The sequence below is a fragment of the Rutidosis leptorrhynchoides genome, chromosome 3 (genome assembly GCF_046630445.1).
Source record: "Rutidosis leptorrhynchoides isolate AG116_Rl617_1_P2 chromosome 3, CSIRO_AGI_Rlap_v1, whole genome shotgun sequence".
In the NCBI taxonomy this organism is placed as follows: Eukaryota; Viridiplantae; Streptophyta; class Magnoliopsida; order Asterales; family Asteraceae; genus Rutidosis; species Rutidosis leptorrhynchoides.
The window spans coordinates 126,668,251-126,681,475 of record NC_092335.1 but is presented as its reverse complement, the minus strand read 5'-3'; positions in this window follow the sequence as shown (position 1 = coordinate 126,681,475).

Below are 13,225 nucleotides of genomic sequence, written 5' to 3'. Positions count from 1 at the left end.
GATAATCCAACATAGAAAGTATTTTCGATTACTTGTGTCTATTTTGTAAAACATTTATAAAATCGCATGTATTCTCATCCCAAAAAAAATAATAGATTTTAAAAGTGGGACTATAACTCATTTTCACAGATTTTTACTTCGTCGGGAAGTAAGACTTGGCCACTGGTCGATTCACGAACCTATAACAAATATGTACATATATATATCAAAGTATGTTCAAAATATATTTACAACACTTTTAATACATTTTGATGTTTTAAGTTTATTAAGTCAGCTGTCCTCGTTAGTAACCTACAACTAGTTGTCCAAAGTTAGATGTACAGAAATAAATTGATATATATTATCTTGAATCAATCCACGACCCAGTTTATACACGTCTCAGGCTAGATCACAACTCAAAGTATATATATTTTTGGAATCAACTTCAACCCTGTATAGCTAACTCCAACATTACTGCATATAGAGTGTCTATGGTTGTTCCAAATAATATATATACATGGGTCGATATGATATGTCAAAACATTTGCATACGTGTCTATGGTATCCTAAGATTACATAATATATTAGAATACATGTATAATACAATATAAGTTAGCTAGGATATGATTAATATAGATTTGTTACCAATTTTCACGTAGCTACAACAAGAAAAATTATTCAATCTTGTTTTACCCATAACTTCTTCGTTTTAAATCCGTTTTGAGTGTTTCAAGTTGCTATGGTTTCATATTGAACTTAAGTTTATGAATATAAACAGAAAAAGTATAAGTTCATAGTCGGAAATACAGGTTACAAGTCATTTTTGTAAAGGTAGTCATTTCAGTCGAAAGAACGACGTCTAGATGACCATTTTGGAAAACATACTTCTACTTTGAGTTTAACCATGATTTTTGGATATAGTTTCATGTTCATAAGAAAAATAATTTTCCCAGAAGAAAAACTATTAAATCAAAGTTTATCATAGTTTTTAATTAACTAACCCAAAACAGCCCGCGGTGTTACTACGACGGCGTATATCCGATTTTACGGTGTTTTTCGTGTTTCCCTGTTTTAAATCATTAAGTTAGCATATCATATAGATATAGAATATGTGTTTAGTTGATTTTAAAAGTCAAGTTAGAAGAATTAACTTTTGTTTGCAAAAAAGTTTAGAATTAACTAAACTATGTTCTAGTGATTTCAAGTTTAAACCTTCGAATAAGGTAGTTTTATATATATGAATCGAATGATGTTATGAACATCATTACTACCTCAAGTTTAGTAGGTAAACCTACTGGAAGTGACAAGAAATGATCTAGCTTCAAAGGATCTTGGATGACTTGAAAGTTCTTGAAGCAGAATCATGACACGAAAACAAGTTCAAGTAAGATTATCACTCGAATTAAGATAGTTATAGTTATAGGAATTGAATCAAAGTTTGTATATGAGTATTACCTTGATTTAGAATGATATCTTACTGTAAACAACAAGGATTTCTTGAGGTTAGATGATCACTTTACAAGATTGGAAGTGAGCTAGTAAACTTGGAAGTATTCTTGATTTTATGAAAATAGAACTTGTAGAATTTATGAAGAACACTTAGAACTTGAAGATAGAACCTGAGAGAGATCACTTAGATGAAGAAAATTGAAGAATGAAAGTGTTTTTAGGTGTTTTTGGTCGTTGGGATATGGATTAGATATAAAGGATGTGTAATTTTGTTTACATGTAAATAAGTCATGAATGATTACTAATATTTTTGTAATTTTATGAGATATTTCATGCTGGTTGCCAAATGATGGTTCCCACATGTGTTAGGTGACTCACATGGGCTGCTAAGAGCTGATCATTGGAGTGTATATACCAATAGTACATACATCTAAAAGCTGTGTATTGTACGAGTACGAATACGGGTGCATATGAGTAGAATTGTTGATGAAACTGAACGAGGATGTAATTGTAAGTATTTTTGTTAAGTAGAAGTATTTTGATAAGTGTCTTGAATTCTTTCAAAATTGTATGAATACATATTAAAACACTACATGTATATACATTTTAACTGAGTCGTTAAGTCATCGTTAGTCGTTACATGTAAATGTTATTTTGAAACCTTTAGGTTAACGATCTTGTTAAATGTTGTTAACCCATTGTTTATTATATCTAATGAGATGTTAAATTATTACATTATCATGATATTATGATGTATGAATATATCTTAATATGATATATATACATTAAAATGTCGTTACAACGATAATCGTTACATATATGCCTCGATTCAAAATTCTTAAGTTAGTAGTCTTGTTTTACATATGTAGTTCATTGTTAACATACTTAATGATATATATAATTATCATTTTATCATGTTAAATATAGTGTAAAAATATCTTAATATGATACATATGTATTTAGTAAGACGTTGTAATAACGATAATCGTTATATATATCGTTTCGAGTTTCTTAACTTAGTAGTTTCATTTTTATGTATATAACTCATTGTTAATATACATATGGAGATACTTACTTATCATAATCTTATGTTAACTATATGTATATCCATATATATATTTTCATGTCGTTTTTTACAAGTTTTAACGTTCGTGAATCGCCGGTCAACTTGGGTGGTCAATTGTCTACATGAAACTCATTTCAAATAATCAAGTCTTAATAAGTTTGATTGCTTAACATGTTGAAAACATTTAATCATGTAAATAACAATTTCATTTAATATATATAAACATGGAAAAGTTCGGGTCACTACAACGTATCAATATTGTGATTCAATATTGCAGAAAAGTACGTAGATGATGTTTCGCGAGGGGTATATAAAATACTTATTAATTTTAGCAGGAAATACTATTAAATACGATACATTTTTACACAAGATATTTATTTATTTAGAGAACGGATATACTTAAACCTTGCTACAACACTTATAGGCAGTGTACCTAATCGTACAGTAGTGTAGTTTTTAGTAAGTCCGGTTCGTTCCACAGGGAATCTTTTTTAAACAAAGCTCAACGCTATATTAATTTACTTTTATAAAAATACAAACATATATATAAGTAATATTATTATTATAAAGGGGGGTTTTTACCGTTTAATGACCGGTTTGTCGATTTTAAAACTTTAGTCGCAGTTAAAACCTAATGTAAAATATTAAATAAATAAAAGACTTAATTTAAAGCGTAAAATAAATAACGATAATGAAATTGCAATAAAAGTGCGATAAAATAAAATTGCGATAATTAAAAAGTACGATAATTAAAAGTGCGATTAAATATAAAATAAAGGAAATTAAATATGAAATAAAAGAATTATGCTTATTTAAACTTCCGTAATCATGATGTTTGACGTGTTGATTTTAGTTTTATGCCCATGGGTTAATTGTCCTTTGTCCTGGATTATTTAATATGTCCGTCTGGTTTTTGTCCATAACAGTCCATCAGTCATAAATATAAAGTGCGAGTGTCCTCGTCAAATTATCCTTATACCCGAAGTTAAATATTCCAACTATTTGGGGATTTAAACTGTAACAAAATTTTAATACTTTGTTTAATAATTACACCAGGATGTCGACTGAGTGTAACCCAAGGTTTTAATATTTTGTTATCAATTATACCAAGTGTCCTTTGTACATAATTTCACCCCTGTTTTAATTATTCTAGTGGCTATTAATCCATTCCCGTGTCCGGTTAAATGAACGATTATTCGTACATATAAATATCCCGCCCATCGTGTCCGATCGAGTGTATATGGTAATTTATAGGGATGCCCAATTGTAAATCTTTATATTAACATTAACAAACTATCATTTAGTTAAACAAATATAAAGCCCATTAATAGCCCATAGTCTAATTTCCACAAGTGTCGTTCTTTTGTCCAAACCCCAATTATGGTACAAAGCCCAATTACCCAATTTTAGTAATTAGCCCAACATCATCATTACTTTGTTTTAAATAAGCATAATAATAACTTAGCTACGAGACATTAATGTAAAAAGGTTGAACATAACTTACAATGATTAAAAATAGCGTAGCGTTACACGGACAGAATTTCGACTTACACCCTTACAATATTCGCTAACATACCCTTATTATTAGAATTATAATTAAAATTAAAATTAAAATATAAATTATAAATATAAATATATCGTATGAATGAGGAGAAAAAAGATGATGAAAATGATCAGATTTCGGTTTGCTTTATAGGGAGTTTCAAAACTGGGGGCTCCGCGACTCGCGGCCATTTTGGCCTTCAAACTCCGCGAGTCGCGGAGTTTGAAATTATAGCTCACAACTTTGGAGTCTTTCTCTGCCGACGGTTTTTATTTATAAATATAATATATATATAATTAATATAATTAATTATATATTATATTATATTTATATACATAGTTAACTTGTAATTTTTAGTCCGTTGCGTCGAGCGTTAAGAGTTGACTCTGGTCCCGGTTCCGGATTTTCGAACGTCCTTGCGTACAATTTAATATCTTGTACTTTGCGTTTTGAATCTTGTACTCTTGTAATTTCGAGACGTTTCTTATCAATAATTGGAACCTTTTTGATTGTCTTTTGTACTTTTGAGCTTTTTGGTCGTTTGCGTCTTCAATTCGTCGAATCTGTCTTTTGTCTTTACCTTTTATTATTTAAACGAATATCACTTGTAAATAGAACAATTGCAACTAAAAGCTTGTCTTTCTTGAGGAATAATGCTATGAAATATATGTTCGTTTTTAGCATTATCAAATATTCCCACACTTGAGTGTTGCTTGTCCTCAAGCAATATCGTCTTGAAATACTAGAATCACTTCTTTATTCTTCACACTTTGTACATCAGTGATTTCTATATGGCGGTATAAACAATGATAGTAACGATAGAACCATGGTTAAAGGTGAGTGTGTCATCCACAGTTGCCTCGGGTTTAGGTCAACGACACTTACAATCAAATAGCCGATTTACTTTCGGTTTCTAAAGCAAAGTGCACATTTGAAAGGCGGTTTACAGTCCCACATGACTATGAAAATGTAGATCCTTAAGGAAATTGGATCTTTATGAAAATATTTGATCTTTTGAAAATTAAATCTAGTTTTTACCCTAGATAAGTTTTCCGGAATAACCCTTTACCGGTGTTTGCAAAATATTTTTGTGGGTTTGGTGGTTTTTAGATTTGAAAATTTTAGCTCAAAACTTGCGGTTTTGTGTCACCCACTTGCTAACCTTGTATTTGGAAAGCAACACGTCCAGTTTACTTGTCCCGTATATTACCTTTCGATAAACTACCGTCCGGTTGTAAAGGAAAGCGTTGAACAAGCAACTGTTAAGGCAATGTCCCCTCACATGCTTTTAATTATGGTTTATAACGTGTCGGACGCAATTACTATCCTTGGTAGGAGCAATAGTAAAGCTCACCCTTATAATTTTTCGGTATGGCACAAGGTCCTGTCTTTGACCACTATGCAACCACCGTTCTTACGGTTGACACCCGATTTAGTTCAGGTGACCTAATGAATTCCAGGTGAATTCCTAGGATTTTACGTTCAATGGTAATGAACGCATTGAAAATAGGGTTTTCAGAAAACAAATCGGTTTGTAATTTTGATCAAAATATTTTCTCGTTCAAGCTCGAGTTTAGATATCATTGAATTCCAAGAGTTTGAATTCTCAATCTTTAAGGTCAATCTCTAGGATTGAGTAATATCAGTCTTAAAAGCTGATTTTTAATCTTTAAGGAGATTATCCTTTCTGGGGATCTGATTCATTAGTCTTATCCAGCTAATTTGCATGGTGCCCCCCCATTGTACGAGATAAATCCTTCTCATGGTTAGGATAAATCTGACCACTTGGCGACCCTGTTTAATGCTGAGGTCCATGGATTTCCTGCTGATTTTAGTGATGACTTTTCTAGATTTTTCGTCAACCTACAGCTGGTCTGGACGACAACTTCATGACCTAAATCAAGAAGCGCGTGTCTTTTTCGGAAGACTTTACTTCCTTTTAATGATGGAATTGATTCATCGTGTAGATCCATCTCTTCTTTTCTTTCATCGGGTAAAACAGTTTAGTTTTGTCCAAAGCAAAAGTATTTTCAGTTATTTGTTACAGATATATGTGACATATGTTTAAGATAACTTGGTAAATTTTCCCACACTTGGCTTTTATTTTCCTTTTTATCGTACTCTATTCCATTTTAAATGAATTTTAACATTTTAGTTTGTTTCTTAATTTATGTCCTTTCCGAGGTAACAATAATTTCGGTGTTAAAACCTAGTTTTATCGTTCATAAATATGTATAAACATGATTTTGAGTTCATTTAATTGAAAATTTTGAAAAATTTTACTAGAATTGGGTAGTTAGTATATAAGACCAGGGCTGTTCTTTATTATCAGAGAGCACTAGATTCTAATACAACTACTGCTTTACTAGTATTTTTAATGGTAACCAAGTGTATAAAGTAAAAAAATTTTAAAATTCGAAAGAATTTAACCCCTTCCCACACTTAAGATCTTGCAATGCCCTCATTTGCAAGAAATCAGGAATAATTTAAATTATTGAGGGTGATTTGTGTGAAAATGATTAAATTTTTACCAAAGTTTCCAAATATATTGGCGTTTGTTTGCTGAATGATAAATGGTGCACATCATTTGTTCATTCCGTCTTGTTGTTATTTCACATATATTTTGCATCTTGTTGTCAAAATTAGTTGCTTTTGCTGAACTTAATGCCAGTCTTTGAAAATGCGTTGTTTTACCCTGTTGTGTACATAAGATAAACTGCAAACATATATACATATTTTTGAAGTTTGGTATATTACCCCACATTCAAAAATTATTAAAATCTAAGAATAAAAGTTGGATAATTATAAAAATGATTACAATATTAACAAAAGTATTAAACGTATCAATAATTACAAATTACAAAAAAAAAAAAAAAAAAACTAAGTATACTAGGGATGATACTGGTACCAATAGGGGTTCCAGGCATAACCATAGGTGCTATAGAATGCTTCGGCAGGGTTATACGTAGGATATGGTGGCTGCATCTCTATAGACCAGGGAGGGAAGATGGGTTTCGGTGTAGGAATATAGTTTCTACCTATATGTTGGCAATGAGCTATGATTTGGTTCTGATGAACTTGCCAATCTTCAAATGCTCTCTGTCTAGCATTTTCGTATTCCTGAGAAGCTATAAACCTTTGCATTTCTTGCATCTCATTCCCCCTCCTACATTACCTTGCTGTTGGTTTCTCTCCACCTGTGGATGTCTACCATGGTATCGTACTGCGGCGTTATTTCGCCTCTTCAAAACTTTCGCACCATGGTATACATTTAAACCTATAGTATCGCGGGGTTCTGGTTCTTCTACTAATAATCCCCCCGACTTATATCCACACCGAGATATTCACCAATCAAAGTAATAAAAATACCACCTCCTATTATGCTATGCGGTCGCATCCCCCGAACCATAGCTGATAAATAATAACCCACACAATACGGTATACTTACAGCGCTTTGTGGGTCTCGAATACACATATGGTAAAACAAATCCTGTTCATTTACTTTTTCCTTGTTCTTACCCCTTTGTGTAATCGAATTAGCTAAAAACCTATGTATCACTCTTAATTCGGCTCTATCTATATCCAAATAAGAGTAATTTCCCCCTTTGAAACGGTGATGGCTTGTCATTTGACTCCACACACCGTATGTATCAAAATTTTCATCTATCTTTCTACCATTTAGTATCAACCCTCTACAATCGGCAGATGCTAACTCCTCAGGCGTATATATACGTAAAGCCTGAGCCATGTCCAGTAAAGACATGTGGCGCATCGAACCGCCTAACAAAAATCTAATAAAAGAACGATCGGTTAAACTAGCTACCCGATCATTCAACTCTATACTACACAACAATTCTTCACACCATACTTTATATACAGGTCTACGCATGGTGAATAAACGTACCCAGTCATTAAAAGTAGAATTACCATACCTCTGTACAAGTAATTCCCTAATTGGCCCGGCCAATTCTACAGCTTCTAAGGGTCCCCATTCTATGACCCTTGGTACCTCAACAACCTTAGAATGAAGAGTATGCAAACCCCTTTGATATTTTGGATAATCTATCCAAAGTCTGTCAAATCTCAGGTTCGGGAGCAACTCTTCCAAGTGCATATCAGAAAAGGTCATGACTGGATGAGGTATATCCTGCTTGTAGTAGTTATCCGCCTCCTGTTGTTCCGCATTCTCAGCAGGAGCATTGCGGGCTTGGGATGAAGATTCACCCCTTTCAGTCTGCAAAACACATCAAACACAAATTTTGTGCATACAAATATGCATTAGTGTCAGCAAAATCATCAATCAAAATAATTACAATGACATTATCAATTTATATCAAACTTAAGCTTATTTTCATATTTTCATCAAATCTACACTTTTTCAAATAAGCATATACGAAAATGTTCGCCAAGTTCATAATCATTCAACTCAAATAACATGTCAAAATAATCATTACTAGCAATTAAACAAGTCTCAAATGGCATTATCTTTCAAAAATCAAGTTCATGAATTTTAGACTTGAAAAAGTCCACTTTAATTCTCAAAATCATGTTTAGGCTCAAAGTTTGGATCATTTAACTACCTAAACATGTTACACTACTTAATTTAGCAACAATTCATGATAAAAATCGGCCATAACCTGTTTATATCAAAAAGCCCCAAATTGCTCAAGAACACAAACCCTAGATTACTCAAAATTTGAAGTTTAAGGCTTCTAATCATGTTAAACAGCATCAATCTAGGTTATACAAGCATAATACATAAACAATTTAAGCCTAATTACACTAAAAAGCATCAAAATCAAATTGGAAAAAAAATGACTCAAGAACACCAAATTTCGGATTAAATGGTGTTTAGGTGTAGAAATTTACCGTTTTTCTTGAGTAATTCCTAGATAGCATCCTTCTCAACATGATTTTAGCAAAAGATTTGATGATTAACGGTTAAAAATTGTGATTTTGGGGTGTATTTTTCGGGTTTTTCGCGCAGGTTTTCGCAGTGTTTTCTTTTTTTTTTCTGTGTTGGGACTGATCAGTTCGGGTGTTTATATTTTTTTTCTGATTTTTCGACCCCTCCGCGACTCGCGGTGAATAACCCTTCAAACTCCGTGAGTCGCGGAGTTTGATATTTTTTTTTTTTTTATATAATCAATAACTTATAAAACAATTAAGTACTTAATTTTAAAATTTTGTTTCCTTTGTTATTTAGGACGAGGTCGTTTTGGATCGATGTCCTAATCCGTCCTTCGACAAAATTTTAAAATTTGTCTTTTTGTAGCGATTGTTTTAAAAGCTAAGATTTTTGGGTTTTTTCAATGTTTTTGGCATACTTTAATTCAATAAGATTAAAAATAATGATAATAAAAGTTCTCGTCCCTCCCTCGGGTAAAGCAATTTCGGTTCAAAGACCTAGTCTTCAACTTACGATGAATTTTAAAAATCATATTTTTAACTTAATGAGATAAAGTAAATTTTTGTTTTTAAATTCACACAACTTAAATATAAAATTCAAAATTAATGTTAAAAATTCACACCAAACTTAAAATTTGAAATGCATAAAATTAAAAATTTATATTTTTTAAAAATTAAAAATTCACACCAAACTTAATTTAAAAATTTATAAATTCATACCAAACTTATATTAATTTTTTCAAATATTTACAATTTTAAATATATATATTTTTTTTACAAAGTTTACAATATTAATTTAAGATTTAAATATTAATTTTAAAAACATGGTAAAAATAAAATTAAAAATCTTTTTGTCTTTTTATCCCACTTTAATCAATCAAATATTATCAAAAATATGCGCCCCTCTTTTCGGTAAAGTAATTTCGGTTCCAAGACCTAATTTAACTCATGACGAATTTTTGAAATATTTTGGGTTGATTGATTAAAGATATTTATACCTTAAGAATAAACGTTAAATTTCGCAGTGATGTAATAAATTTTTGAATGATATCAATAATTTCGGTCGCCAAACCTAATTTTATTCAATACCAATTTAATACTTTTTAGCGAACAAATTAGCGTTTATTATCAAAAGGTTAAAAATAAAAATAAAAATAAAAATAAAAACTGTACAGACATACCTGTGAAATAGATTTCTTAGTTATATGATCTATCCCATTCATAAGATAGTCGGTTTAATTGGTTTTCCATGGCTACATAGGCGTAACCTCGAGCATTCAGTGTCTTTTCTTCTAAACATATGAACGGTCCGTCTCTGCATAAAGTAACAAATTCGGTATTTGAATAGGTTTGATTATTTGAACATTTACCTCCATGTGACCATTTTCCGCATTTGTGACATCTTTCTAGGTGTCGTGCTCTTCTTTTTGCTGCGGATTTTGATTTTCCTTTACCAAATTGTAACTTATTATCTTCGCATCTGGATTCTTTTCTAACTCCGTCCATTCTTTCTCTAATTACTGATACTATTTCACTTGGTAGTATGTCATTATTTCTTTTAGTGATCAAAGCGTGTAGCATTAGACCATGGTTTAGTTCACAGGCAGTCTTCATTTTGTAAAAACCTAAAAAAAATAAAAATTCAGAATGGGGGGAGAAGACTAGTTCTTTAGGGTCTGCTAGGGAAAGACCATTCGGGTTCTATTTTCGAGAACTACACGAAAACAGACAATCTAACTCTATCAGAAATACATATTATCCTTTAAAGACTTGATTCTCCCCACACTTAGTTAGATGTGGTGTCGAAATTGTGATTAACTTCGTTGTCGACTTCCATCGGACCATGTATGTAATGTTTAACTCTGTGACCATTAACTTTAAATTCAATCCCATTTGAATTTATTAATTCTATCGTTCCGTATGGGAAAACTCTTTTGACTATGAATGGTCCAGACCATCTTGATTTCAATTTTCCTGGAAATAGCTTGAATCGTGAATTGAAAAGAAGAACTCTGTCTCCTTCTTTAAATTCTTTTGAACTTCTGATTCTTTTATCATGCCATTTCTTCGTTCTTTCTTTATAGATTAACGAATTTTCGTATGATTCATGTCTTAATTCTTCTAATTCGTTTAGTTGACTTAATCGTAGATGTCCGGCTTCATGTAAATCAAGATTACATGTCTTCAAAGCCCAAAATGCTTTGTGTTCAATTTCTACTGGAAGATGACATGCTTTTCCATAAACAAGTCTAAAAGGTGTGGTTCCAATTGGAGTTTTGTAGGCTGTTCTAAAAGCCCAGAGTGCATCCTCCAATTTAATGGACCATTCCTTCGGATTTGATCCTACGGTTTTCTCTAGAATACATTTTAAAGCTCGGTTGGTATTTTCAACTTGTCCACTTGTTTGTGGATGATATGCGGTGGAGATTTTATGAGTTACTCCATATCTTTTAAGAACTTTCTCAAGTTGATTATTACAGAAATGAGTACCCCGATCACTTATTAAAGCTTTCGGTGTTCCAAACCTTGCAAAAAGACGTTTTAAAAAGTTGACTACAACTCGTGCATCGTTAGTTGGGAGAGCTTGTGCTTCCGCCCATTTAGATACATAATCAATGGCTACGAGTATATATAGATTATTATGAGATTTTGGAAATGGACCCATAAAGTCAATACCCCAAATGTCAAATACTTCACATACTTGGATGACATTTTGTGGCATTTCATCACGTTGACTTATTTTTCCGGCCCTTTGACATGCATCACAGGATTTGCAAAGAAGGTGTGCGTCTTTGTAAATTGTAGGCCAATAGAATCCAGCTTCATAAACTTTTCTTGCTGTTAGTTGAGGCCCATAATGCCCTCCTGTTGGTCCTGTGTGACAATGGTTTAAAATTTTACTAGCTTCATCTCCAAATACACATCGGCGTATTATTCCATCGGGACAACTTTTAAACAGATGTGGATCTTCCCAGAAATAGTGTTTTATATCACTGGAGAATTTCTTTCGTCTTTGGTACGATAATCCTTTTTCAAGGAATCCACATACTAAATAGTTTGCATAGTCTGCAAACCATGGGATTTCATTATAATCTATCTTCAATAGATATTCATCAGGAAAGTTGTCTTGTATGGCCGATTCATTTAGAACTTCTAATTCGGGATTTTCAAGACGAGAAAGATGATCAGCGGCGAGATTTTCTGCTCCTCTTTTATCTCGGATTTCAATATCAAACTCTTGTAAGAGTAAGATCCAACGGATTAATCTTGGTTTAGCATCTTGTTTTGAAAATAGGTATCTAAGAGCAGAATGGTCGGTATAGACCACCGTTTTTGCTAGAACGAGATATGATCGAAATTTGTCAAAAGCAAAGACAATAGCAAGGAGTTCTTTTTCAGTAGTTGTATAGTTCGTTTGTGCTCCTTGTAATATCTTACTAGCATAATATATAGGTTGAAATCGTTTTTCAATCCTTTGTCCTAAAACGGCTCCCATTGCAAAATCACTTGCATCGCACATTAGTTCAAATGGTAGATTCCAATTTGGTGTTATCATGATCGGTGCATTAGTGAGTTTCTCTTTAAGAATATTAAAAGATTTGATACACTCATCTGAAAAGATGAATGGAGCATCCTTTTCTAGGAGTTTATTCATAGGAGTGGCAATCTTTGAAAAATCTTTTATGAAACGTCGGTAAAAACCGGCATGCCCTAGAAAACTCCTAACTCCTCTAACATTGGTGGGATGTGGAAGTTTAGCAATTACATCTACTTTAGCTCTATCCACTTCAATTCCTTCTTTTGAAATTTTATGTCCAAGAACGATGCCTTCTTTAACCATGAAATGGCATTTCTCCCAATTAAGTACTAGATTTGATTTTTCGCATCTAATTAGCATTCGTTCCAGATTAACTAGACATGATTTAAATGTATCACCGGAGACTGAAAAGTCATCCATGAATACTTCCATGCATTCTTCTATCATGTCATGAAAAATCGCCATCATACACCTTTGAAAGGTTGCAGGGGCGTTACAAAGTCCAAATGGCATGCGTTTGTAAGCAAAAGTACCATAAGGGCACGTGAATGTGGTTTTCTCTTGATCTTCGGGTGCTATTGGAATTTGAAAATATCCGGAAAATCCATCTAGAAAATAATAGTAACTATTTCCGGCTAATCTTTCCAACATTTGATCAATGAAAGGTAAGGGAAAGTGATCTTTTCTGGTGGCGTCATTTAATTTTCTATAATCAATACACACACGCCATCCTGTTACAGTC